This window comes from Chelonia mydas, chromosome 2 (genome assembly GCF_015237465.2).
Source record: "Chelonia mydas isolate rCheMyd1 chromosome 2, rCheMyd1.pri.v2, whole genome shotgun sequence".
In the NCBI taxonomy this organism is placed as follows: Eukaryota; Metazoa; Chordata; order Testudines; family Cheloniidae; genus Chelonia; species Chelonia mydas.
The window spans coordinates 92,019,259-92,046,075 of NC_057850.1; the positions used below are offsets into that span (position 1 = coordinate 92,019,259).

Below are 26,817 nucleotides of genomic sequence, written 5' to 3' on the forward strand. Positions count from 1 at the left end.
ACAGTCAGTCAGCCTACTTTGCAAACAGCAAGGTCAAGGGATTTCAAACAGTGTAAAAGCCTGAAATGAAAAGATGGCTATTATTATTGTTAAGCAGGTCTACTTCAAGATGTCTGAAAGGGCATAGGGATCCAGTTAGCTAAAAACAGTATGATGCTATTATAGTGTGTTGGTTCAAGCAGGACATTTGCTATCAGGAGTCCTGGGCTCTATTGCCTATTCTGCCAGTGATTTACTGTTTAGCCTTTTTCAGGTTACTTGTCTGCCTTATGACTCCTGAACTGTAAAAGAAGGGTAATTATATTTACCCATTCTGTAAAGTACTTTGAGAATCTCAGATAAAGTTCTTCGTGGGCTCAGTCCAAAGTCTGAAGTCAGTGGAAGTCAGCCCTGTATAACTGCAAAGTATTGTTGTTGAGATTTTTTTTGTTATTCTAATAAAGATTCTGGACTTCATTAGAAAAAACAGATTAGCACAAAAATTTATCAGTTTTTCCTTAAAGACAAAAGGGTCTGATTCTGCTCTCACTTATTGTATCTAATGCAGTGGAGTTACTGGTGTAAAACAACAACAGAGCAGAATAAAGCTGAAAAAATAGCTCTAAAAATAGAAAACTTCACCTTTTCTTCCTAGAGGAACACTGTTCTCTTTCTATTTAATAGCTTATAAAATATTCACACTTAAAGATAAAAACTTTTCCTTACACGCGCATGCGCACACACACATTGGGATCCACTTAACTTCGACAGGAACCTCTGCTTATATCCAAAGGTAGAATTTGCACTCAGTGTCTCACATTGACGCAAATTTGTACATACCTTTAATCCAAGGGTTTTTTGCTTTAAATTGTTGCTATCACTGATTTGCAGTGGGTTTCTTATGAGGGAAGTAGTGGCTTACAGATGTAAAGCTTCAATAATTACATGGCCTATCATAGAGAACAAAATGGAATGGCATGTGCCAGTCTAAACTCTGCCTTACAAATATACCTTAAGCCTGACCTGGAGAAAACACCGCTCTAATGTCAGTCTATTTGCTTGTTCAAAAGTGTCACAGTTTATTGGATAGGGTCTGGACTGGAAGACAGGCAACCTGGATTCGGTTCCTCTCCCACTGACTTGCTGAATGGCTTTGGACAAAAGAATCTGTTTTGTCTTGATTTGGCTAAGCAATTGCTTAACTATAAGCATGTGCTTAAGGCCATCCCTATTTATGAAAGTATTTAAGCATGTTTTAGTTGAAGTGTTTTGCCTCTGTGCTCCAGTGTCCCAGTCTACAAAATGAAGACAATATGTCCCTCTTTTGTGAAGCTGTGTGAGATATATGGATGAGAAGAGTTATAAGTGCTTAAGTTTTGTTGTGATAACCTTGTTTGGTCCTCTAGCAAGGTTGCTAAAATTTTATTCACATGCATGCACTCCCCTTCCTGCCCACTGCCTCAATTTCAAAAGAGACGATTAGTCTCTAATTTCTGTTCAATTTAGAGATTCAACAGAGAAGTCAGAGATATTTATAGGGACAGTGCTTTAATCACTTGTTAGATTAAATCATACACACCACATCTTTATTGAGAGAGTATAATTCCTTTGGTAATTTTTAATACCTGAATTATAAACTAAATTCTCTGACATATAGAACATAAACATTTTTGCTCATATCCACTGATTCAAGATTCAAGTGTTTTTGTTTTTGTTTTTTGGTTAGTTGGTTAACTGGTTGGTTTCTCCCCCCCCCCGCCCCCTCTGATTCATGAAGTTTTTCTGCACATCCCTAAAGGAACATTAACAGCTTTTAACTATTTCTGCTTTAACCCAATCAATCAACAAGTAAAGGCAGCTTTCACTGTTAAACTGACATCTCCAATGAAAATTACACTATTTTGTCCCTGTATATTCCTGTTAAAGAATCTCTGCAGCAATGCAGCAAATGAATGCACAACTAACTTGGCTCATTTCAAAAACTACTGTGCCTATGTAAAGAATTTTACTTCAGTAAAACCATTTATAAAAACCCTGTAATACACAGTGTTTGTGTGCTGTTCCCAAGAAGTACAGAGTCACCTCACAACTACCGGCCCTTGGAGTGAAATAGTCTTCTGTGTCTGCTGCAGATCAGCTCCCTAAAACGAACAGCCTATTGCAGCACAGCACTCCCTTACAAGACTTTGTAGACCTTGCACTCTCTCTGTACAGGTAGTAACAGGTTCCTAACCCCCCAAACCCTCAGATCACTTCCTGTAATGTCCAGCCCCTTAGCTAGGGTTTCCAACTTTCTAGTTGCACAAACCAAACACCCTAGCCCCTCCCCTGCTCATTACATTCTCCCACCCTTACTCACTTTCACCAGGCTGGGGCAGGGGGTTGGGGTGTGGTGAGGGGTGAAGGCTCTGGCCTGGGGGCACTGGTTCTAGGATGGGGCTCAGGATGAGGGGTTTGGGGTGCAGGAGGGGGCTCCATGCTTGGGAGTGGGGCTGACAGATTTGGAGTGTGGGAGGGGGCTGCGGGTTGATGTGAGGGCTCTGGGGTGGAGCTAGGGTTGAGGGGTTCAGGTTGTGGGAGGGGGCTCTGGGCTGGAGCAGGGGGTTGGGTGTGGGCTCTGGGCTGGGAATGCGGGGTTTGGGGTGCAGGAGTGTGCTTCAGGTTTGGGGGGGGTCAGGGCTGGGGCAGGGGGTTGGTGTTTTGGGTTGGGATGTGCGTGGGCTTACCTTGGGTGGCTCCTAGTCAGCGGCACAGCAGGGGGCTAAGGCAGGCTGCCTGCCTGTCTTGGCGCCACGCTGCATGCACCCTGGAATCAGCCAGCAGGTCTGGGTCCTGGGGGCGGGCGGGGGGTAGGGGGTCATAGATTATTCTGAAAAAAAAACTTTGCACTCAGGACATTCAAGCTCCTGGAGTTTCTGCTTGATAGCATATCGTGATACACTGTTTATCAGCACTACAGTTATTTACAAGAACACAGAAACCTATGTTGGCTGAGGTGAGTGGTCCATTTAATACAGTCTTTGGTCTCTAACTGTGGCCAGTACCAGGTGCTGCAGAGGAAGGTACAAGAAACCCTTTAGTAGGTAGTTATGGGATAACCTGGCCTCTGTTTCTTCCTAATCCTCAATAGTTAATTTGACTGAAGCACAAAGCCCTTCCAGGTTTCATAGGCCTGGGCCTGAACAGAATGCAAAGACAGAAACTCTTTGTGGGGAGTGGGATAGATCAACTGATTATTAATGGACCCCTTCCAATAACGGTGAAGATGTCGGTTCAAATCCCACCTATAGTAAATCAGTAGTGTCCTAAAGTCATTGTTACAATCTGATGGCCTCTGAAGTGAAATGAGTTGGTGTTCTGAACCACGTCTTAGTGGATAGATGGTCAGTTCAAAAAGACTAACATGACAATTGGTATCTTTGTTTGTGGCCTCCGGAGAAAGCCCAATACAGAAGTGGGCATTAAGAGTCTCCCACTTGGGAAGTGCCTCTAAGAAAGGATTGACATGGACATATTGCAAAAACTTTGCATAGGTTGAATGTTTACTTCCTTTTTTATTTTGAGCCACACTGGGACATCCATTGCTAGCCATCAGACGTAGGTTTCTCAACTTTGACAACATGGTACACTGATTATGTGATTGTGGTTAAGGCTCTTCAGCAGACTGAAGAGTGCATGTCAAGATACTTGGAATCGGAAGCGGGAGAGGAAGCTCTGCTCCAGTGCAATCTCTTTCCCTTGTGGCTTCTGAGTTCCTTTCCTCTTACTGCACCTGAGTCTTCAGCCCATCTGCCTTCTACACAGTGATTTTTTTCCACTGCCTTTTTTTCTCAAGAGAGACCCTAGCTCTGGAACTCTGGCTAAGAGCTGGATTTCTGACCGCAAAATAACAACCTCCCCAACCCCAAATATCTGATGCACAAGATTAATGGGAGCTTTTTTATTTGTTTCAAGAGGGTCTTCATCAGATCACTAGATAGCTAGATAAATGGAGAATCAATAAAAATACATTAGTGATGTCTGCAAGGAGAACCATGAAGAGCTTTACTAATGTCAATGGGATTGTGAAAAAAATAGTTTCTGCAGAAAAGGACCTAGGGGTTACAGTGGACGAGAAGCTGGATATGAGTCAACAGTGTGCCCTTGTTGCCAAGAAGGCCAATGGCATTTTGGGATGTACAAGTAGAGGCATTGTCAGCAGATCGAGGGACGTGATCGTTCCCCTCTATTCAACATTGGTGAGGCCTCATCTGGAGTACTGTGTCCAATTTTGGGCCCCACACTACAAGAAGGATGTGAAATAATTGGAAAACGTCCAGCGGAGGGCAACAAAAATGATTAGGGGACTGGAACACGTGACTTATGAGGGGAGGCTGAGGGAACTGAGATTGTTTAGTCTACGGAAGAGAAGAATGAGGGGGGATTTGATAGCTGCTTTCAACTACCTGAAAGGGGGTTCCAAAGAGGATGAATCTCGACTGTTCTCAGTGATAGCAGATGACAGAACGAGGAGTAATGGTCTCAAGTTGCAGTGGGGGAGGTTTAGGTTGGATATTAGGAAAAAACTTTCACTAGAAGGGTGGTGAAGCACTGGAACGCGTTACGTAGGGAGGAGGTGAAATCTCCTTCCTTAGAAGTTTTTAAGGTCAGGCATGACAAAGCCCTGGCTAGGATGATTTAGTTGGGGATCGGTCCTGCTTTGAGCAGGAGGTTGGACTAGATGACCTCCTGAGGTCCCTTCCAACCCTGATATTCTATGATTCTGTATGAGTACCGGGATGTGCTATGCAGTACTCTTGGCAACTACTGACCTCAACAATAACCTTCAAGATTTGGGTTCAAAATTACTCTAGTCCACATTGATGGATCAGGTGCCACATTAGTCCCAGGGGATTGAAAAGTTTTCAAGTCCAATGTATGTAAAGTAGTGAAAAGGTCCCTTACCTTGAGATATAAGCTCTCTGCAACTAGAAACTACAGTAGAGGTGCTGCTGAAATTTAACTTACTTACAAAAATGAGAACAGTCAAGTTGGCCATGTGTGTCAAATCCATAACAAGACCCCATAACTAGGAAATTAATTACTTTTGCTCAGCACTGGGTGCCAGAGAGTTATTTACGACAATCAGTGTGGCTATAGTATGACTAAATGCAATACTGATTCCCCAAATTCCATTAGAACCAAACTCCATGTAGAATTTGGGGATTGTTTTATTTCTTATTTTACAAGTCTTGAAAATGCTCTGATACTAAGAAACAAAGTCAGCCAGTGGGTCCTAACCTGGTGAAATGTTCTGATGTTAAATATAGCCTGAGACTGAATTGAAATGTTGACAACAGACTTCTTTTTAAATTTTTTAATGAATTAGGAAACAGTTGGTATATAAAACAGATGTTAAATATCATTATTACAACATTACCATGGTTGTAATAATATTTATCTTGTAATAAGCAATATATAAATAAAGAGTACTGCCAGAGCGAGAAAGGACCTGCGCAGAAAATGTTCTGATTCTTAAGGATAGAGAAAAAAAGTTCTAGATTAATACTAATTGAAATTTTTTAAAAAATGGTATGTGCCCATAAATCATTAAAAGACACACCCAGTCTTTCCTCATTAAAAGGAAAGTAGAGATTGGTACCATTAGAACAGAGAAGGAGCCTTATGTACATAAATCAATGCAAAAGTTCACTGAGCCCTCAGAATGTAGAATTAAGAAGTGTGAGAATGAAGAGTTTATTGCATAGTGCTAAATGGGAGAGAGCAGATCCCATTGGCAATGGAGCAGATGACAAACATCATTATTGTAAACATCATTATTGTGAACATCAGTATCATCATGCAAGTTATATACACATTCTAACCGGGCAAAGGTAAAACTCCCAAAAGGAAAAAAAAATCACTCTTCTGCTAGCCAAGAAGAGGTAAAGAGCTACATTTCCCATATTCAACTGTAAATGTATTGTCTTGGATTCAGTGTCCAATTCAATAGAGACTTCATAGGAGCTATGCCAGTTTACATAAGCTTAGAATCTGACCCAGTGCAGGACTAATAGCAAAAAAGATAAAATTCTCCAGTAGAAGAAATTTTCTCAGTGGAAACTCAGAACAGAAGGAGTGATATCCTATTGAAGTCAATTATAATTTTTCCAGTGACTTCAATGGTGCTAGGATTTCATCCAACCTCTCAATCTGTCAATTCTACAGTAGAAAAATTGACAAAACAGGTGGAACTCCTCACTAGCCTTGAGAAAGAATTTAGGAAAATGTTTTGTCTTGATTCTTCAGCCAGATATTCATTATTCTTACATACGCTGCAGTTACCTGTTCTGCTGTATAACAACATTGGCAACAAAAGAGAATATTTTACAAGAAGAGTTTCTTTTAGGGAACATGCAGGGTAATAATATATTTTGGTAAAAATGATCAGATAACAGGAAAAACAACTTAGTTACTTTTTTAATAAGGCTTTACAAAAAAAATGCATGGCATTCAAAATTATTGTAGGACTATATAGTCCGCTGTTTGGAGCACAATGTATCCGATGTAAATCAGCCCCATTTACTTCAGTGCAGCTTAGTCAATTTACACCATCTGAGGATCTGACCTATTTTTCCAAGGATTAAATATCCCTGAAAACCTTCAGCATATTATATGCTCAGGATTTGGTGCGATATCCCAATATTTGTATTTCTTCCCATAATTTTTAGTATTATTCTTGGTAATACAGTTTTATTTCATTTTTGATTAAAGGACAATACTTTACTTTCACTGAAGAAGCCAAATCTGTAAAGGGAAAAATATGGTCGTGCAGGGGAGAAGAGACTTGTATTTCACACTAAAGTACTGTAAGTGGCTCATTTAGATATAGTTTTGACATATGGGCTAAATTAAGGCTCTAAATAGTGCAATACATCTTTTAATGCAAAAGGAACAGCATAAATGGGGACTCAATTAATGAGCAGAAAATAAAAGATATCTGGAAAGAGCTATACATTGCTTACTAAAATAAACTACCAAAATGAATACATAATGACTACTGTAGCTCACTATCATGTCCTCCAAACCACAACATTGATCAGTAAAACAAACAAAAACAAAACATGATTATACCTCAGGTTGTGGGGTTGGGGTTTTTTTGTTGTTGTTGCTGTTGTTTTTGCACTTGCTGAAGCTAACAGGGTGAAAACAATGATGGTTCAGTGTGCTGGGGACAAATTAAAAAAACTTTTAAATTGCCAACTCAGACGTATATCAGAACAGTGTGTGGAGAACGTTAATGCTTTCAATCTCACCATCGCAGGCCTCTCTTCCTTCCTCCCCTCCTTCTCTCTGAAGTGCAAGTAGCCATTCATCTGGCTGCTCTGAAATCTTCAGTGTGGAGAGTTGGCTTTTGCCCTCTCCTGTTATAAAGACTGACTGCCTCTCAATTTCCAGCTCCTGCAAGAGCAGTCTGTTCTGCCCTTCGCAGGCAATGCAAAGCAGAGCAGGGGGGTGATGAAGGCCACAACGAGGCGGGGAAGGTCCTGGCCTCTGTCAGAAATCAAACAATGGCAATTTGACAATTTGTTGCCTTTTTCCCATGGCGTGGGGCTCTTAATCACAAGGTAGGAAATTACATAATTATCTGTTTAACCACATTAAGCTTACTACAACTTCAGATTTCATTTCCTGCCTGTAAGTGTTAACAGTGCTGCACATTATCACTTTGTGAGTTAAATAATCCACTTCCTGCTTCAGCGATTTTACCTGACATTTAAGAAGGGGAAAAAATAGTGGTGGATTGTGATTGTGAATCATGATTTAGCATTATCACCCCAAACCAACTATTTTACTGGTTGGTGGGAGATGCTCAGTCCTCCAGATGTGATAGCAGCTAACTCCTTTTTTTATTTTATTTTAATAATCAAATATAATTTTAGTGCCTCACAAAACCAGCACACATTACTAATTGTATTGGACAGACACAAACATATACAACATAAAATTGCAATATATTTCCTTTACCTGTCCTTTCCTTTCTATCCACTTGCCTGAAACATATCTGTGGACCTTATTAATCTCTCATAATGATATTTGTAATATCCCCTGGGTCCGTCTCATTTTCCCCCCTCCAGTTTATCCAAAACTCTGCGCCCAACACTTCATCACTCTCAACCTTGAATCCTGACATGGCTTCTTAGATTTTTATTGCATCAAGTTCGATATTCTAATCTTTAAAGCTTCATCTAATTTCACCCCACCTATATTTCTGCTCTCATTTCCTCCTGCTCCCTATGGACCTCACAGCCCTCTTTCCTTATTACTCTATGTGCCAGTCTCTGTAATACTGCTTCCTATGGCTGAAGAAGTGTCTCATTTCTTGCCCACCAGGGGCTTTCTCTTCACCCAATCCTCTCCTCAAAGCACATTTCTTCCTTGAATTCTTCTTCTATTGTTCTTCTCTGCACAGCCCATATATTGAAATCCCAGGGGCCAGAAACTGCAGTTCTAGAGGGTCAGGGAAGGCTAAGTAAGTCTGTCTGCCCTACCTGGGACTCGAGAAGAACCATATTGGTCTGGAGCTCTATCATCCTGACAGAGGCACTGGCAGAATCCTACTGGGGCAGAGGAAGACTCTAGTTGCTACATAATATTGCCGTCTCACAGTCCTGGATTCCACCCTGATACATGGGCGTATAATATGGTGATCTGCTCATTTGTGATTGCTCGGAGGGAGGCAAATGAAAGAGCAGTAGCAGCACTGATATCAGTCAAGAGAGATCTACTCCCATGACCTTTAAAAAGTGTGAAGCACCGTATCCCATTTTTGGAGTGTTTTTTGAGGGTCAAAGAAATCCAGTATGGTTATTTTTATACCTGTCTAGAAGATATTTCCATTTCATGACAACTTTTGAGATGTAGAAATGTGGTTTTGTTCTGCATGGTTTTCGATTCAGGTCTCTCTCTTTCTCTCTGTGTTCAGAAGTGATCAGAATGCCCTGGGTCTCAAAAACCTTCCTGATTAATCATAACTGGTACCTCTTCTCAAAACAGCACATTTCCATGAAATTTTATTTGGTCTAAAACGTTCCAACCACCTCTACTCATTTTCTAACAACTGGTTTCAGAGTAGCAGCCATGTTAGTCTGTATTTGCAAAAAGAAAAGGAGTACTTGTGGCACCTTAGAGACTAACAAATGTATTTGAGCATAAGCTTTTGTGAGCTACAGCTCACTTCATCAGATGCATTCTGAAAGCATCCGATGAAGTGAGCTGTAGCTCACGAAAGCTTATGCTCAAATACATTTGTTAGGACTTGTGGCACCTTAGAGACTCCTGTTCTTTTTTCTAACTACTGTTCCCCAGCTACAGTGAACTTTGTCACTGCTTTAAAATGATGGTGTCCTTCTCTTAGAAGTACACCCCTATGGTAATATTGGAGCTGGTTTACAGTTTGGGGACAGACACAGGAAATATTAGTACCTTTCTGATATTCCTGGATGTGTCACCTACCTGAGGCCGCACTTCCAGTAATGAAGTCACTCAGGATAAGCCTTCAGATATGTGAGCATTTGGGGGCTTATGCACGGGTACTGTTACACTGGGTACTTTTGCACTGGGTATTTCAGTGATAACCTTCACTCTATGCTGGTTTCTGGTACTGTTACATACTGGGCAACAAATTAGACATAAGTTTACAATATGACGTGACAGCAAAAAAAAAATGCTAATACACTTTTAGGCTACCTACATATTGTTCTGAATTGGGAGAGAGTGCAAACATACCTGGAGTATAGTGGGAACTGCATTAGCAGGGCAATATTCACAAAATGGAAGGGGTTCAGAGAAAGGCAAAATAAATTATTGGGGGCTCTGAGAAATAATTCACAAGAAAAGAGTATGGGACAGATTGTCATTCCAATTAAGGACTCTGAACCCCTTTACATTGACATACTGGGCCTTAAAGGGTTAAGTCTATGCAACCTGCTTAAGTGCTGATAAAGGGAAGGGACAAGATAGCAATCTAAAACTATATGAAGGGTTTTATTACAAAGGAAGTAGAAGAATTATTTTGGCTAATACAAGACATATAAATAGGAGAAATGGATTGAAAATAAAATGTAGAATATTAAAGCTGAATACCAGGAAAACATCCAAACAATAGGATTATGTTAGACTCTAGGACAGTCTTCCCAAAGAGGTGGTGGAAAATTTACTGCTTGGGACATTTAAAAATAAACAAAAGCAACATTTAATAAGGAACAACCCAACAGTGGCAGAGCAATAGACTGCAATACCTGACTTTGCAGCTAGGGAAATATAGGTTGGGTATTAGGAATAACTTTTTAACTATAAGGATAGTTAAGCACTGAATCAGGTTACCTAGGCAGGTTGTAGAGTCCCTGTCACTGGAGATTTTTAAGAACTGGATAGATGATCATCTGTTGGGGATAGATTAGGTGGACTTAATCCTGTTTTAGCACAAGGGGATGGACTAAATGATCTCTTGAGTTCCCTTCCAGCCTGACATTTCTATGATTCTATGACTTCAAAGGACTTTGAATATTCTAATATTTTAAAACTATCTAATGAAACTGTGAATGTTCTTATTGTCCATATAAATGCCTAATCTTCTTTCTTTAATTTTAAAAAAAATCTTGCTATGCTCTTGGCCTCAATTGTATTTTGTGGCAATGAAATGAAGTATATGCTTAAGTGATATTCTGGGTCAGAGTCAGAAAGTTTAGCTTATTTAGCTCTGTCCTTCTGCTGGGGACATCAACTGCTTGAAGATATATTTCTTTTCTTGTCCCTATTCTTTTCCTCTTGCTGTGTCCTATCACCACCAGATAATATGATGCCGTGTCATCATGTAATTTGACGTCAAGACCTGTGAGGACAGCCGCTAAAATTGGTGATGTCTTCCTCGCATTTTAATCTATGTTAGCCACTGTAGGGGCTGGATCTCATCTGAAAATCTGACTCCTTATATTCTAATTCTCAGTTTTATAACATCAGGTATATTTACAGTTTTTTCTAGATCATGTCAAGGGCTCACACATGACTTCTGAGGATTTCACAGCCTCACACCTTTATTCACTAGGGACCAGGGACTCAGAACAATCAATGGTATTCCTTTCTTCAGAACAAGTTCTTTCACTACTGAACTTGAATATTTTAGAAGTGTTCTTGAGGTTTATACTGTTGTCAGACAGAAATTACAGCTGTAGCAACCTATCAGTGAATGTGCTGTTCATTCCTACACAAAGTTAGCTATGACAAATTTATGAGAGGAAAGAGAATGCTGAGAAAGTGAAATATGTTTCAAATGCTCATATATACATTGTTTTAAATACTTTTGAGCCAAAAAGGAATACCCAAATGCTAGGCTTATTTGTGCTATACAAGTTTATCCTGGTTAAATAAAAGACCTTGCATAACTGCTGAAAGCTCTTTTGCTTGAAGATAAATAGTCTGGTGCCAGTGATGGAATATATCCTAAAGTGCTCAGCATCAACAAAAATTACTATCATAGGTATCTGAGTGAATTTGTGCATCACATTAGGTTATTTTTATGTCAGCCCTGCAGATATACGATTCCTCCACTACATATTTCCATTTAGATTTAATAGGTTATCTTTAACAAGTACACTTTTTTTTCTTTCCTGGAATTTTTCTGTTGTGGCAATTGTTACTGGATACAATCTTTTTTCTACTGCACCTCATCTGAGTTTGGCTAACAGTTGCAAGGGAGCATATATTTTTGACCTGTCAGTAAAGCAACATTTAATAAAGAAGACCTTATCAAGGCAAGAGTTTTCCTTATTTTTCATACTGCTGTGAAGCAACATGACAGGCTAGGAGGAGGAATCTTGAAGTGCTAGTCACCTGTGTAGAAATGAATAACCAAGGGACAGAAGTTGAGTGACCTTTGTCTGTTATGTGTCACCATGCTGCTATATCAGTGGCCAATGTTAGCAGGGTGCAAGCTGCTGCCTTAGTGAGCTAGTCTTCCTGTTGCTAGTGTGTGTCAGCTAGTGCTGTAGAATGTAAAAAGAGAAGATGGACTGGAGATTAATGGGCAGGGGGAAGAGTTAAATAGAAATCTCCAAAGAATATGAGTCCTGGGAGAAGTAGTGTTAGTCTAGCAGGCATTATATTTGATTTTTACTTGGTTACGTTATCTGATTTTGCTGCTGAAAATAATATCTTACATTTATATACAACCTTCCATGCTTTGTGAACTGTAATGATGTTAATATAAGAATCACTTAATCTAATACTGAAGCTCCGCTAGCTCTGGAGTGAAACACAGCAACATCTGAACAGTGCACAGCAACACTGTATAACAACAGACAAACTTGTTTCAGCTAATTGCTAGTGTTCTGAGGTAATACTAAATGCAGTAAGGAAAGTGCAAAGCATTTGTCACAAAACACCCAAGTCAACCTTTGTTTAGAAAAAGAGTCAGTGATCTTTGTTAAAGTTTCAGTGATCCTGGACACAGGTTTAATTCACTTCTAGGACACCAATCTCCAACAGGCTCTGGACCCATATAACTCTCTTCTATTTTCTAGATGTTGAGTCTGGCAGGCTACAGTTCTTTTGCTGGACAGCATTTTCAGAGATAGGGTTGGGTTGCTGGCTGGCCCCGTCCTAAATTCCATGGATGCCCGATCCATAAATATTGTGGTTGTCAGTCCTAAACAAAGCCTGGCTACATGATGGCATACCTGTTACAAAAGGTAGAACCTTTGTACTCACAGCTTTAAAAAACCTCAAGGCATATGAGTAGCTAACTGGCTTTTCTGTCATGCTGAATCAATCTAAAGCAACAACTGAAAGATTTCTCTAGTAATAATGGAGAATGCTGTGACTGCAGAGAATGCTCTACAGCCATTAGCTCTAGAATGAGCCCCAGGCTTCCTTCTGAATAGTGAAATGCTTTTTCTAAGGCAATGAGCAAATAATTATAATTTAACAGTTTCACAAACCTTTTGGGGGCCTTTTCCTAGCTGCCCAAGATGTACTATTTGAATCCTAAAGAATGAACAAGATGGGAGACTCCTTACCTTTTTCCTAAATCTGTTTCTTGTTTTTCACTCTCTCTTGAACCTGAGGCACAAAATCAAAAAGAGGGATAGACTTTTTTTTCTCATTTGAGCTCTGCACATTAAACAAAACAGACTTTTCTACAGTTCTGCTTTCCTAACTACCAAAGAGCACCATGCTGGAACAATGACACACATTGGATGGGATTACTTAAATGAGTAAATACTACGCAATGTGAGTAAAGGCTGCAGAATCTGACCCCAAAATGGTGAAAACCCTCAATGTTGATTTTTGTGCTGTGGGCAAAATGATCACTCACTCTATATTCTTCCAGGTAGCCAGCACCTAACTCTTCTGCACAGGCTACTCAGAGTACACGTAGGTCCATATAGGACTGTGCAGATAGTGTCTTCAGTGGGGCCTCTTCTTTCTGCTCCACAGTGTGTTGGCCAGTGCCTTTGAACCAAGTTGGAGGGGAAAATAATCTATGCCAATACTGGGATGACCCAGATTACTTTCTCACTGGAACAAGAGGGGAACCAAGTGCCATATTGTGATTCAGAGTTTTTCCTGAGTCACACTATGATCCTTAGTTTGCTTCTGGTGCCGCACAGCTGCATGCTGCCCCTTATTCAGTGCTTGTGGCAAAGCTGCAGTCTAGTCCTATGTGAGCAAGAATCATGCAAACTAAATTTAATAGTTGAAATATATGTTTTTAAAAAATTACTTCTGAACCTTATCTTTTCCCACAAACAGAAAAATATACTCCTGCATAGATTTCCTTGAACATGCCAAGGATCAGTTAACCAAAACTGTAGTTTAGAGGCTAAGACACATAAATTGTGTAGAAGTTGATTGACTTTATCATGAATGTGGACTCTTATCAATGCTAGCAGGCATCTGGCTGTATTCACTTTGATTTACTCAACTGAGCATTTATTCTACTGAGCATTTTTACAGATGTAAACCTGTTTTGCCAAGACAAATGGAGTGGTAAATATAATAAACTAAATGCTCATAGTAGGAGAAAAAGGAATTGTCAGGGCGCTAGTTGCAGAAGAAAAAAGCCCATAAGATACACCCTTCATCTTTCCTAAAAGATAGACTCCAAAGACTGAATTAAAAATAAAAGCCTTTCTGAAGAAGAAGAAAAAGAAACAGCTAAAAAGATGGAGGGGGCAGAAGGGAGGGGGGAAGTAAGAGACAGCTCTGCTGAGGTTAAGGTTCCTTTTTCCCCCACAAAAGGCAGCTCAACAAACAGTGGCAGATGTCACCCTGACAGGGAAAGTGGCAAGCGGCCATCTCAGTTCTGTTTGTGACTTTTTTCACAAGAGTCAGGCTGCTTTTTCCACTCCATTCAGCATGTTTGTGAATGCTTGATTTGCTCAGAAGACAAAAGAGGGCAAGAGCTCTAGAATTCAATAGAAGGTCAGAATGGCAATCTTTTTGCTGGGTCCAGCTTCCTTTTATACTCTGACATCTGGGGCCTATTACCAGAACAAATTAGAGCAATTCAAACCACCAGCAGGGGAAAGAGAGTTTTCTGTTTTTCATACAGCATAGCTACAAACTCAGGAAGGGGAACTGGGGCTCCTGACAATACAGCGTAGCAATAGATTTGCTACACTTGTTTTACAGACATATACTGCAACAAATGTAATCAGTGATTAAGTAAAAGATGTCTGGTCTTCAATATGTCCCCCACAAAAGGAAAAGAAGAAATAATTAAACTGATGAATTTGCACTTAATTTTCAGCCTGTTACAGCATGAAGCTCTAACTGTTTCAAGGAGTCACATTAGCAGAATCTATAACATGGGTCCCCTTCCCCCCATCTGGCACATTAATATGTGTGGCTTGTGAAATTTCATTTTCTTCTGCATTCCAATAAATAACAAAGTATTATACTCTTAGTTGAAAGCGTAACTTTACTTAATATGTCTGGAATGTTATGCCAATTGGTGGTGGTAAACATTTTCACTTATTTATCCTTCTTTTAATTGTGTTTTTCAGCATTCCGCTTCGCTTTCTCTTAGAAGTCAGTCTTCAGAGCCAAATTCCTTTTACTAGCTGGGAAGCAGAGACACGGACAGTTAACACTCTTTCTGGCTACATTGGCTGGAGGCAACAACAGGTCTTAAACATGTAATCTGTACTTGTTAGAGGGACTCATTGAGCAGCAAGGCAATTTATTCTGTCAAATTGGTCTGGATTCTCAGTATGGGGGATAAGCGTATTCACTGAAGCTTTTTGCAGTTAAACTCTTTTCTCCCTGGGTGAGATTTACTTTTCAGTCCAGTCTACTTGCTTTGGAAAGCACGTTCTGTTGGTGACCCTTCAGTTGACCGGAAAAATCAGGTCTTGATGAAGAGGAGAAAATCATAGACATGATACAGAAAATGAATAATTATATTAAATAATACTGCTTTGCAAAATCCTTTGTATTTTAACAAAGAAAAATGTTTTCTAAATATGGTGTGCCTTATAAAGCCCTCTGTTAAAATCCTACCCTAATGCTACATTTGTATTATCATTTTCATCCCTTTGTAGGGGCCCTATTATGAGAGATGTTATTGATACATTGGTATTGTGCTGGTGTTCTTCAGGGGTGTGTGTGTCTGTGTGTGTACTTTTGCTAGTAACATTCTTTTGATCACTTGACCCTGTTAACAGATATGTGAATAATATCCAAGTTGGTAATATATATTGAAAAAATATGTTGACTAGATTTGTGCCATATAAAACATTTTCAAACAGCCTTCACTCCCCATGCTCTCTCTTTCAAACAGTCCCCTTTAAAGCCTCTGCTATTAATGATAAACTGGTCTGGCTAGGGCAGAACATGAGACTCTGAGAGGACCTATTTCATAGTAGTGCATTCTCCAGTGTTGAGTAAACTGACCTGTGAAGAAGTGCTGGTACTTACACGTGCTGTATATAATGCTTTTCATCTGAAGATCTCAGTACACTTTAAGACTTTCAGTTATTTTATTCCCACAACATCCCTTGATGTAAGTACATATTATCTATATTTTACAGGTGAGGAATCCTGAAAGTAGTTGGGGAGCATCATGGTTCAAGATTATCCAGACACGTATCCTATTTTGTGGGTGAGGGCTATACCATAGGAGCTGCTCCAGTAGCTATTTACAACCTGAGGAGGAATCCTTAGGAAGTTGGATCCACTGGGTTTCCAGATTTTGTATTCTCCGAATGATACAAAGTGATTGGAAAAGTGGTCAGGATCTGTCTTTCCTTTAGTCTGAACATTGTTGCCCATAGTGTGCCTTTGCATAGAAGCAAACACATGTTCTCCATTCTTTGCTGGATTGTTTGAATATTCTTTATTCTTATTCTTTCACAATTTAGAGAACAACAAAATACCTTTAAAACCTTTTTCACTTTAAAATGAAGTAAATACTGTACCTCTTTGTTTTCCTCTACCTCCATAACTCTTCTTGCTTCCAGCAAGCAAAACACATTAATGGCCTCCCAAGGATCAGGTTGTCATAATGTGAGAGATACAATGGGCCGGATTCTCTGGTCAAGCCAAGTAGTGTTTGGTGATAAGGTTTGGTCATGGGAGAGTTAGGCAAAAAAGGACCGAGGCAACTTTAAGGCACCTTTATGTTCCTGCAATCTGAGGGCCAGCCAGAGCCCAATCTGGTCACTGGAGTAAATTAAAACAGACTGACAGGGAAACTGAGAATAATGGAATTTTTTTCCTCTAACAAATTAGTGTTAGAGAAGCCTTCTTTAATGGTAAACATTTATGTAGCATTGATTCATGTTAAGTCAGAAATGTTCCCATTGTGGTCAACAGAGCACCAGTGGTCTTCATAGTCCTTGCAAAATTAAACAGTTTGAGAACCATTTATGGGGTGACTGGAGTATTGGAAGAGGGAGTGATCTATGAAAGGTGACTCTGCTTGCCAGATGGTCTGCAGAATGAAAAGGGCAGCAAAATATGACCATGTCTGTGTCTTCAGAACTGATGATGCCACTCTATCTTGGGTAAATATTGCAACCAGTGAAACAGATGTGCAATGGTGCAGCTGGGAGACACTGAGATACTAACACCAAAGTAACAACAGGCAGAATGAATTTTCCATTAGTCTCCTACTCATTTTCATTGGGGGCTTAGTAATGGGGGGCTTAGTGAGGCACAGGAATGTCAGAGACATTTAGATATATTATTACTGTTGTTTTTTGTATTTCTAAAGCACATACCCTCAGTGTCTGCATGCCATGGCCCATTATACATTTTGAAGCACATCAGCTCTCTCAGGAAAGAACAAATCTACATGCTGTTTCCCACAGATTGAACCTACTTAGGAAGAAAAAACAACAACAAATCTTTCCCAGTCAAGACCATTTTGCAGCTTGAGGAAAAGCTTCTGGAAAGAGATGATCTTCATAACTACAAATATTAGAGGAGCTGTTCATTGGGTGAAAATATGCAACATTCCAAGTATATAGGGATCCTTCTCTCCAACCATTTTAAACTCATCTTGCAGGATGTTCTTGTCTCTGGTGTAAGAGATGCACCCGTCTGTGTATTTGTACCAAACTATTTTAACAAAGAAAATAAAATCTGTAGTGCTTTGTTCTGCATCTGCAAAGTGACAGTCATACACTGTCCTTTTCTCAGGAGTCTGGCACAAAAATAGCCTAGCTCTACTGCAGGCTTACAGACAAATGCTTTATGCAGGCTAACAATAGCAAATGATTTCATAGGTAAGGGGTCCCACCCTGAGTCCATCCAGAGGCTTAGGGTAAATGACTATCTCCCAGACCCACTTCGTCCTTTCCCACTTGTTCCTTTTCATCTAAATTCAAAACACTAACTGTCAAGATTCCTTCCCCACTCCAAACTCTAGGGTACAATGTGGGGACCTGCATGAAAACCTCCTAAGCTTACTTTTACCAGCTTAGGTTAAAACTGCCTCAAGGTACCAACTATTTTACCCTTTGCCCTTGGACTTCCACTGCCACCACCAAACTTTATCTGGGTTCCTGAGAAACCGTTGTTTGGAAACATCTTTCCCCCCCAAATCCTCCCAACCCTTGCACCCCACTTCCTGGGGAAGGTTTGGTAAAAATCCTCACCAATTTGCATAGGTGACCACGGACCCAAACCCTTGGATCTTAGAACAATGAAAAAGAATTCAGTTTCCTTACAAGAAGACTTTTAATAGAAGTAAAAAAAGAATCACCTCTGTAAAATCAGGATGGTAAATACCTTACAGGGTAATTAGATTCAAAACATAGAGAATCCCTCTAGGCAAAACCTTAAGTTACAAAAAAGAGACACAGACAGGAATATCCATTCTATTCAGCACAACTATTTTCTCAGCCATTTAAAGAAATCATAATCTAACACATACCTAACTAGATTACTAACTAAATTCTAAGACTCCATTCCTGTTCTGTCCCCGGCATCACACAGACAGACACAGACCCTTTGTTTTCCTCCCTCCTCCCAGCTTTTGAAAGTATCTCATCTCCTCATTGATCATTTTGGTCAGGTGCCAGCGAGGTTACCTTTAGCTTCTTAACCCTTTACAGGTGAAAGGATTTTTCCTCTGGCCAGGAGGGATTTTAAAGGTGTTTACCCTTCCCTTTATATTTATGACACTAACCTTCTTGACTGAATTCTGTATTTGTTTGAAGCTCTCTCCCCTCCGTTAACTGACAGTTCCCGCATATTATTAAGTAACAACTAGTATGCCCCTGAGTGCTTAGGACTGGACATTTGAGACCCCTTTCAACAGTCTCAGTAAGGGTATGTCTACAATACGAAATGAGGTCAAATTTATAGAAGTCGGTTTTTTAGAAATTGGTTTTATATATTCGTGTGTGTGTGTCCCCACAGAAAATGCTCTAAGTGCATTAAGTGCATTGACTCGGCAGAGTGCTTCCACAGTACCGAGGCTAGAGTCGACTTCCGGAGCGTTGCACTGTGGGTAGCTATCCCACAGTTCCCGCAGTCTCCGCTGCCCATTGGAATTCTGGGTTGAGATCCCAATGCCTGATGGGGCTAAAACATTGTCACGGGTGGTTCTGGGTACATATCATCAGGCCCCCGTTCCCTCCCTCCCTCCATGAAAGCAAAGGCAGACAATCGTTTTGCGCCTTTCTTCCTGAGTTACCTGTGCAGACGCAATACCACGGCAAGAATGGAACCCGCTCAGCTCACTGTCACCGTATGTCTCCTGGGTGCTGGCAGACGCGGTACTGCGTTGCTACACAGCAGCAGCAATCCATTGCCTTCTGGCAGCAGACGGTGCAATAGGACTGGTAGCCATCATCATCATGTCGGAGGTGCTCCTGGTCGTCTGTGTGAGGTCGATCAGGAGCGTCTGGGCAGACATGGGCGCAGGGACTAAATTTGGAGTGACTTGATCAAGTCATTCTCTTTAGTCCTGCAGTCAGTCCTATTGAACCGTCTTATGGTGAGCAGGCAGGTGATACAGATTGCTAGCAGTCCTATTGCATCATCTTCTGCTTGGCAGGCAAGAGATGAGGATGGCTAGCAGTCCTATTGTACCATCTTCTGCCGAGCAGCCATGAGATGTGGATGGCATGCAGTCCTTCTGCACCGTCTGCTGCCAGCCAAAGATGTAAAAGATAGATGGAGTGGATCAAAACAAGAAATAGACCAGATTTGTTTTGTACTCATTTGCAAACCCGCCTCCCGTCTAGGGGACTCATTCCTCTAGGTCACACTGCAGTCACTCACAGAGAAGGTGCAGCGAGGTAAATCTAGCCATGTATCAATCAGAGGCCAGACTAACCTCCTTGTTCCAATAAGAACAATAACTTAGGTGCACCATTTCTTATTGGAACCCTCCGTGAAGTCCTGCCTGAAATACTCCTTGATGTAAAGCCACCCCCTTTGTTGATTTTAGCTCCCTGTAAGCCAGCCCTGTAAGCTGTGTCGTCAGTCGCCCCTCCCTGCGTCAGAGCAACGGCAAACAATCGTGCATCTGAGTTGAGAGTGCTGTCCAGAGCAGTCACAATGGAGCACTCTGGGATAGCTCCCGGAGGCCAATACCGTCAAATTGTGTCCACAGTACCCCAAATTCGACCCAGCAAGGCCGATTTAAGCGCTAATCCACTTGTCGGGGTGGAGTAAGGAAATCGATTTTAAGAGCCCTTTACGTCAAAATAAACGGCTTCATCGTGTGGACAGGTGCAGGTTTACATCGATTTAAAGCTGCTAAATTCGACCTAAAGTCCTAGTGTACACCAGGGCTAAGTGTCAAGGTACCCTAAGTTCCATTGTGCACGGTTCATCTAATGGGACAAAGATAAGGTAGATTTTTTTCAAAGCAAATGAATGGGCTTCTATAATCTGTTATATGTTACTTGTGAATATGGCTTGATTCTGTTTTTGTAAGTGATTTTGGTGCTCGTGATTGGTGCCATATTGAAAACCATGTAAACTTCAGTTCTCTATTTATTTACAAAGCAAGGACAAAGTGAGCAGCAGAGATGAATCACATACTGAACATCCAACGTGCTTTAATCCTGACCTGTAGGGCTAACTTCTAGCACTGCAAGGGTAGTTCATTTTCTGTGGCATTTGAGCTTCTGCTGTGACTAAACTGCAGAGCTTGACCCTGACCACACCACACGATCCATCGTATACAGCCAAGCTCTGCGATACAACCGCATTTGCTCCAACCCCTCAGACAGAGACAAACACCTACAAGATCTCTATCAAGCATTCTTACAACTACAATACCCACCTGCGGAAGTGAAGAAACAGATTGATAGAGCCAGAAGAGTTCCCAGAAGTCACCTACTACAGGACAGGCCTAACAAAGAAAATAACAGAACGCTACTAGCCGTCACCTTCAGCCCCCAACTAAAACCCCTCCAACGCATTATTAGGGATCTACAACCTATCCTGAAGGATGACCCAACACTTTCACAAATCTTGGGAGACATGCCAGTCTTTGCCTACAGACAGCCCCCCATCCTGAAGCAAATACTCACCAGCAATCACATACCACACAACAGAACCACTAACCCAGGAATCTATCCTTGCAACAAAGCCCGTTGCCAACTGTGCCCACATATCTATTCAGGGGACACCATTACAGGGCCTAATAACATCAGCCACACTATCAGAGGCTCGTTCACCTGCACATCCACCAATGTGATATATACCATCATGTGCCAGCAATGCCCCTCTGCCATGTACATTGGTCAAACTGGACAGTCTCTACGTAAAAGAATAAATGGACACAAATCAGATGTCAAGAATTATAACATTCATAAACCAGTCAAGAACACTTCAATCTCTCTGGTCACGCCATCTCAGACGTAAAGGTCGCAATATTACAACAAAAAAACTTCAAATCCAGACTCCAGCGAGAAACTGTTGAATTGGAATTCATTTGCAAATTGGATACAATTAACTTCGGCTTGAATAGAGGCTGGGTGTGGCTAAGTCATTATGCAAGGTAACCTATTTCCCCTTGTTTTTTCCTACTCCCCCCCCCCCCCCGATGTTCGTGTTAAACCCTGGATTTGTGCTGGAAATGGCCCACCTTGATTATCATACACATTGTAAGGAGAGTGGTCACTTTAGATAAGCTATTACCAGCAGGAGAGTGGGGTGGGAGGAGGTATTTTTTCATGCTTTGTGTGTATATAAAAAGATCTTCTACACTTTCCACAGTATGCATCCGATGAAGTGAGCTGTAGCTCACGAAAGCTTATGCTCAAATAAATTGGTTAGTCTCTAAGGTGCCACAAGTACTCCTTTTCTCTATGGCATGTCACTTATTCTCTCTGTCCTTCAGTTCCCCATCAGTAGAATGTGGATAATAAATGCTTTCTATCTCCTACCCTTCGTCTTTCATGTCTATTTAGTTTGCAAGCTCTTAAGGGCAGGGACTGTCACTTACTATATTTGTACAGTGCCACGTGCAATGAAGTTAGATCTTGTTTAGGGCTTCTAAGTCCTACTGAGATTATATTAATAATGGGAAATATCAGGGAATATTGAAAATACTACATTAAATTTAATAGCCACAACCAAAAATCATGCAAACTAAGAATTTTTGGGGGGGGTTGGGGGGGGTGAAGTGAACTGAGCTGAAGACTAACATATTTATCGAAGTCATCAAATATCTCACAGGCGGTAGCTATTTTTCCTTACTACGAACCTGTGCTTCAATTAGACTGATCCCATCCAAAGTTAGGCATCAGTCCTACAATGGTGCAGTGCACAGATGGACTAATGAAGTCTGGAAGAATCTCGCGGACTTCAATGGGGCTGTACGCTGGTGTAGCAGTATGCCTATGCTTCTTAGATTAAAAGAACTCTTTTAGTATGTTCACCTGTAAACACAATTACTCGTTTCAGTTTTGCATATCATAATTTTAAATAGCTGGAAGCGTACTGTAGAGGAAGCATGCTGCACAGGCAGCTGCGGCATGCACAATTCAAGCACTTGAAAACAATAACAAGCAAAACCCTTCCAGGTTCAGAGGAATCTTACAAATCTTTTTTTCAAAGCTTTTTGTCCCTCTTCTCAAATCTACCTGTTCAAATAAAGCTGGGGACATCTGAAGTCTGACTGTTTCCCTGCAGTTAGTTTAAACTTTTTTCATGCAGTCATATTCCCACTGATGTCCAGTGCTAGCAATCTGACATGTCTTAGTTGAGAGAGGTTGTTTCACATCAATGACATTGTCCCTTTAAGGGACCATTTTTCACAGACTTGAGCCTCCTCTAGGAATTCTGTTTTTAGCAGATAAGAGCATCATTTTCATCATAATGTTTTACAGATTTTCACAACTTGTTTTTGTTGACTAAATCTATAAAAACAAGGAGCAGGTAGGAGTGAACTGTGCTGTGGTTTGTCACATCTAACTTGTTTCCTCCTAATCTTGGTGCTGAGATAAAGAAGACTAGAAGCATGATTAGATAGCAGAACTGTATTCCTAACACAGTTAGATCTGAGAATCATCATAATAAGTGGATAGGTTTTATCTCCTTTCATTCCAGAACTATATTACAAAACCTAGTATGGTGCAGGTGCATTTTGAATACTTCCCTCTCGTTCCCCCAAACACCCTCCATTATTCTCTCTGGTACAGAAAAGGAATGGTAAACTGCCACATTTTTACCTTGTAATTTTTTCCCTGTTACTGTATTGCCTGATTTTCATTCTTCTCCACTCTGAGCTGCTGCTTCTTCTTTTTTTTTTTTTTTGGTATTTACAGTGACTTTCAAGTTAGACTTTAATTTTAAGATGCAGACATCCCAGCTAAAATATGGGTCTGAGGTACTGATGATAACTTGTTTTACTTCCTACCATGTACCTCACAATTTATATTGTCCTGACATAGTACTTTTACACTTATCTTCCTTCGTGTTTGGCTCTGGTGTTCTAGTTTAGTAGTGTTAAGGAAGCCACCTGCTATGCCAGCAATATGGTACTGCATTTTGAATCTCTGAGAAATAGACTATCCCATATCCCTAGAATTATAGTGGAACAAAGGTTTTTGTTTGTTATGTATTATGATGATGATTATTATTTTCCATTGAATCTGGAGCGTATAAAAGTGCTCTGGGACACAGTGTCCTTCATCTCCTCACTAGTACTGAAAACGATCATGTGGGACCAGCAATGACTAGAAAGATCCAGCTGTGATGATTGGCCTTGTGGTTTGGTAAGCAGCACTCTGAGACTTAGGTTCAGGCCCATGGTGTGTTGCAAGAGTGATAAGCTGGGGCTCCAAGGGAAAGAGGAAAAAGACGTGGATGTTCATTACTTGACCTGCTTGACCTACTTGCAACGAAAGATATATTCAGTGAATATAACCCTTTCATCTCTTTAAGAACAGACTGTGACTTTTGTACTAAGTAGCATCTGTGCTGAGGCTATCCCTAAGAACTAGGGAGGCATAAGAGGTTCTTTCTTCCCATTCTTTTGTGCCAAACACAGCTCTGGTTCAGGTGAAACTAGACATTAAACTAGTGATGATGAGAGGTAAATCAACTCTTCAGATTACAGTATAAAAGGTTTCATTGTCCTTTCTCAAAGAAGCATTACTTCTAAAAGAAAACACTTTTCACACCGAAAAGCCAAAGGATGGTTTGAGTCTTATCACCTCCATTTCTGGTACGAGCACTTTGGCAACATTCAAGGAACATCTAACAACTGAATCTTGGCTCCCCTGTATTAAAACAGACAAAGAATCCTAACTAAACATTAAACCAAAACAACCAAACCCTGTATCCAAACACCCATAAACCTTAGAGCAACATTTGCCAAAGTGTAGGACATGTCACTCTGTGAGGAAGTGAAAGTATATGGACAGGTTTCAGAGTAGCAGCCGTGTTAGTCTGTATTCGCAAAAAGAAAAGGAGTACTTGTGGCACCTTAGAGACTAACCAATTTATTTGAGCATAAGCTTTCGTGAGCTACAGCTCACTTCATCGGATGCATCCGATGAAGTGAACTGTAGCTCACGAAAGCTTACGCTCAAATAAATTGGTTAGTCTCTAAGGTGCCATAAGTACTCCTTTTCTTTTTTTAAAGTATATTGAAGGGATCATGGAAGATGCATACACTAAGATGGGCAGGCATTTAGAAACAGCTGGTGGTACTATTGGTTGCTCACAAGTAATTTCTCTGCAATAATAAACCCAAACGCTGCAGCTTAGATAGTACTATATAATATTGTGCATCATTACTGAAGAGAACTATGTATCTTTTGTAAATCAGCCCTGTGCTGAATTAATATTATTGACACAGGCTGAGCAAATGATAGGAACAAGGAGAGCAGCAGTAATTGTAATGCTGTCAAAGGTGAATGCAGCACCACTTCTTACATTACTAATTTATTTAGCATTCAGAATTTACTGAGGAATCTTTTGTCACATCATCCATCACGGATCGGCACTAGAGAGATAGAAGATATGAAAATTAAAAACCTGTTTATTACCGTAAACAAAAGAGCATGAACAACATCCATCAAAGACAGACAGAGATGGAAGATAAACAAGAGTTGGCTAGAGCCAACTCATCTGTGCTTATTTTTTAAAACTATTTATTAAAATGTTCTAGATACAGATTAACTTTCTTTTGCTCAATATTATTTAATTTGCCTTGAATTGGAATGGCAAACACTTTGATAAATTAATTGTAAGGGTCCCTGTTTTCACTCACTTCTTTTTAAATACCTTTGCATCCTTTGCTGAAGTGTAATTTTGTAACTTCTTTCACCTATACTTCTTCATGAATTGCAACAGATGCCACGGACACACCCTACAGTGGCAATTAAGAAAGGGAGTGTTTTTCTTCTTTTTTGCTGGAAACATAAGAGGTATTCCTGGAGGAAGGATAAAGGCTAAAGGCTTGATCCAAAACTCATGGATGTCACTTGAAATCTTTCCATTGACTTCTATCAAGCCCTAGGGAAGCCCTGTGCATTCCTATGGTTTTACTGAGGAATGAGCAAAACAATTTGCTTTTACTAAGAACCAGTCTGAAACTCAGTCATGTTCCCAATCAGACTAAACCTTTTTAGAGACAGATTATATAATGCTAGAATCTCCCAGAGCCACCTATCTTTTTTGGTAAAACTGCAAGATTCAACATCTATGACAGACTTGCTACTGGGCCCAAAGTGCTACCCAGTGTAAAGACTGTGCTCTGATACACAATGCACAGTGGGAAACTTCTAACATGGAAAACCCAGGTATGTGAGAAACATAAATTCAAAGAATGTAGCCAAGAGGCAGCTACAGTTGCTCTACCTAGCAAGTATATAGGGTGACCAGACAGCAACTGCAAAAAATCAGGACAGGGGGTGGGGCGTAATATAAGAAAAAGACCCTAAAACTGGGACTGTCCCTAGAAAATCAGGACTTCTGGTCACCCTACAAGTATATCAATAAGAACAAAGAGAATGCAGAAGGGTCCGTTGGTGCTACAGGGTGAAGATGAAAGTTGGAAAGAGTTCTATGAGCCTGTCAAGGACAAAAGTCATGATGTTCAGGATTCTGTCTGGGAAGGTTTAAATAGAGGGAGGTCATTAGGTTGTCAGAAGGTTGTCACATATAGAAATAAGAGGAAGAGAGAGGGAATACAGCACGGGTGAAGAGTAAAATGCAACATCATCAGATAACAGAAAAATATTCAGAATGTCCACACAAGGGTAACGGTATGGTACTGCTAAAGTACCTATCTAAAACAGGTATCTAAGAACACGATAGCAGATGATATTCATTGTCGTCAAGTGCAAAGTATTATACCTCGGAAGGGGGAAAAATAAGCTACTCCTAAAAATGGATAGTCTAAGAATTGTGGTATGTCTCCACAGCAGCTGATAGTGTGCTGCCCAGCACTGGTACAGACGTGCACTAGGGCTGGTCAATTTAGTGCACTGAGAATAGCAGTGTGGCTGGGATAGCACAGGCAGCAGCTTGGGCTGGCCACCAAGCACAGATCTGCTCGACCCCCTGGCTATGTATTCAGATGGATACCCTGAGCTGCTGCCCAGGGTGCTATGGCTACACTGCTATTTTTCGCATGCTAGCTCAAGCAGAGTAGTGCATATCTGTCTACCTAGGCTGGAAAGCACAGTCCCAGCTGCTGTGGAGACATACCTTTAGTTTCCAACCTGGTAGAAAAAGAGAGCCGTGCATCAGTGTGTACAGCTGCTTACTGCACAGAAGTGGTGAAAAAAGCACATAACATTTCTACTGCATTAGGAAGGGATAGATAATAATATGAGAAAAGGATAAGTCCCTTCTCATTTTGTGAGTACTGGG

The 26,817-nt window shown here is 40.6% G+C and overlaps 1 protein-coding gene and 1 long non-coding RNA gene across 7 annotated transcripts in view; one reads left to right on the forward strand and one right to left on the reverse strand.

Moving 5' to 3' along the window:
- Nucleotides 1-17,645, forward strand: part of LOC122464504 — a 51,451-nt gene extending 33,806 nt beyond the window's left edge. The window contains exons 2-3 of one of the 2 annotated variants that reach the window (XR_006288596.1): nt 15,027-16,024; nt 17,237-17,645. This is a non-coding gene — a long non-coding RNA (uncharacterized LOC122464504). Of the gene's footprint in view, nt 1-15,026 lie in introns of both variants that reach the window. The other variant, XR_006288595.1, reaches the window with a different exon arrangement.
- CDH19 (cadherin 19) overlaps nt 1-26,817 on the reverse strand; it is a 177,502-nt gene that overhangs the window by 125,993 nt on the left and 24,692 nt on the right. For 2 of the 5 annotated variants that reach the window (XM_043539922.1, XM_043539918.1), the window contains exon 2: nt 13,035-13,077. The exons of the other annotated variants lie outside the window; for them this stretch is intronic. The gene's annotated coding sequence lies outside the window, so the exon portion shown is untranslated. The remainder of the gene's footprint in view (nt 1-13,034; nt 13,078-26,817) is intronic. 5 annotated transcript variants of the gene reach the window in all.